The sequence below is a fragment of the Lampetra fluviatilis genome, chromosome 24, assembly GCF_964198595.1.
Source record: "Lampetra fluviatilis chromosome 24, kcLamFluv1.1, whole genome shotgun sequence".
Classification (NCBI taxonomy): Eukaryota; Metazoa; Chordata; class Hyperoartia; order Petromyzontiformes; family Petromyzontidae; genus Lampetra; species Lampetra fluviatilis.
In genome coordinates, this window is record NC_136298.1 from 179942 (window position 1) to 182524 (window position 2583).

Here is a 2583-nt window from a genome sequence, read left to right on the forward strand (position 1 = left end):
ATCCATACTCTTTGGTTTTTCGGTAAAGTCACGTAGGTGAAAATTAAAAATAAAATAAAAATGAAAACAACTATATGAAATCACGACGTTTTGGAGGCAACACAAGCTTCCATCTTCAGGTGGAACTGCTACAGCAAAATTACTGTAGTAAGTGAAGAGAGCTATTAGAGACACGCGATTATATAGGGTAAGAGGGGGGGAGGAGCCAGGGAGGACCGCAGGGTAGGGGGGCGCCGTGTGGAGTCAGGGGGGGGATAAGCTGAGTTAAGCTGATTAGTAACATCATTTTTATGATGCAGGGGGTGGCCAGTGTGTGAACACGGGGGCAGAAGTTAAGCTGATTAATAGGAAAGCTAAGTTAAGCCGATTAATAACATCATTTTATTATGCAGGGGAGGGGAGGGTGAGTATTGGGGTACGGGGATTAGAGAGGCTTCGGGGGCACCGTGTGGAGTCGGGGGGGGGGCACAATTCTGTGAGTCACTTATAATTGCTTTGCCGTTGCTTATTGCCTATTGCCAATTAAGGACTTAGACTATTGTGCTATTATCTCATGAAGTCCCTGGCACGTAATAATATGCTACACAGTGGCAGTGGGGGTTGCAAAATGCCGATTTATTACGAATAAACCCCAATGATCATTGGGGGGGCACGTGCCACTCCACACCCCCCCCCGTACTGGCTCCGCCAGTGCTTGTGGGAAAAGGCAATGGCGCAAACTATGCCCCAAGCTCTGCCATCCCTTGAGTGTCAATGTGTTATCCACCAGTTAATGAGTGTTTACATGTGGGAGGAAAGTGGAGCTGTTGAGGCTACTGCCCCCCGATTCCTCTCTGTGAGACATAACTCTCGGCTGGTCCCTTAACCACCTTGTTCATTCAAACACCCTCCTCGTGCCTTCCCTCAAACATTGGTAATAACTACCCGCACGCTACTGTTCAACTCCGTGCATGCCCTAGAAATCGCATGGCAGCTGGGGGTCGGAGGTCGGAGGGCCGTGGCGTTGCTCGCACACGCGCGGCCGCCGTGAGCGGGTGATAACGCTCGTCTAAAGGGGCCATGGAACAGGTGTTTGCGGTGGGTGTGAGCCCTCACGCAGCACGTGTCTCAACACCGACCACCCACGTTACGAGCGCACACCCGTGGAGCACTGACTACACACGCTGTGAGCGTACGTACACACAGCACCGCGCGTTCACACTCTCGTCAAAACCACACTTTGGCTACGATTAGTTATTACTGCGTTGCCTCTCCTTCAATGAAACGCGACACCTCTCCTCACACAGCCCCGCGCAGCACTCACACGCTGTGAGCGTATGTACACACAGCACCGCGCGCATTCACACTCTCGTCGAAACCACACGAGGTTGTGATTAGTTATTAATGATTTATTACCGGCCGACTGATTCACTGTTAAGTCAGTAAGGATCGACAAGGCAGGCCTACACTATCGCCCAAGGGTCTGTACCCGATATATCTAATTTGATAGACTCTAAGCGGTTTTGGTTTTTCTAGCCTCAATCCAAATACGGCACACTTCGACGCGTTGCACGGACGTTCAGGTGGCCGAACTGGGAACCGTCCCGGGTGCTGACTTCTGGAGCAAGAGAGCGTTTTACCTCTCTGCGCCCTCTTTTTATCCTCAACCTACATCAAAGAACGCCCCCCCGACGCCTTCTCGGCCAATCAGGTCGCCACGCCCATTCAGCCGCATTCCCGGTTTCTCTAACAATGGGTCCCCCGCCGATTGCGGCGCTGGCGGTGATCCACGGGCGCCTTTGTTATGCCAATCAGCCGTGGTTTCCGTAACAAAGGCTCGCCGCGGCTGCTGCGCGGCAGCGGTCCCCGCGCACACCTGCCAAATGAATCAGCTGTCCCCCCCTCCTTGGCTTCCCCTTCGTTCGTGGCTGTGGACCCCTGCCGGCCTTGTCGATACGTGTGTGTGGGGGGTGCGTTTCAACCGTGGTGGCTGGACAGCCCAAGCCGTGACCATGCAATCTCAACCCGAGTCACAGCGCTGTGGTGCGAACCAGCATCGGGGGAGGTCGCCCAATTCCCTGGCCGCAGGAAACCGTGAAGATTATCCCTATGAGGGCTTTCAGGTAAAAACCTGCCAGCCAGGAGACCTCCCCTCGGAGCTCTATGTGGGAAAATGTGTGAGGGTGTGTTTATGTGGGGGGCGGTGAGGGGGAAGTAGGGTCGGCCCCGTCGCTTGGTGGTGGCGAGGTCGTAGATCGGCACCCGCCGAGCGGCTTCGCGGCAGTGGCATCACATAGCCCCCCGAGATGCCAGTCCCCGTCCTGGGTTGACTGGAGCACCTCGTCTGGGCCGCACCCACGAGGAAGCGCTGCGGGGTCTGGGGGATCCGTCCGGACCTCGTGGCTGGTCTCGGGGTGGGTGGCTTCGTCCTCTGGGGTTCCTGCGTCGGCCTCCTCCTCCACTCCAATGGCTCTCCTTTTCCCTCGGCACCTGCGGGCTGGGGCACAAACTCAGCTGAAGAAGGATTTAGGGGCCGTCGCCTGCGCCGTCTCCTGATTGGATCGGGACGCCTTGGGGTCGGGGGCCTGGCGTGCGAGGCCACCG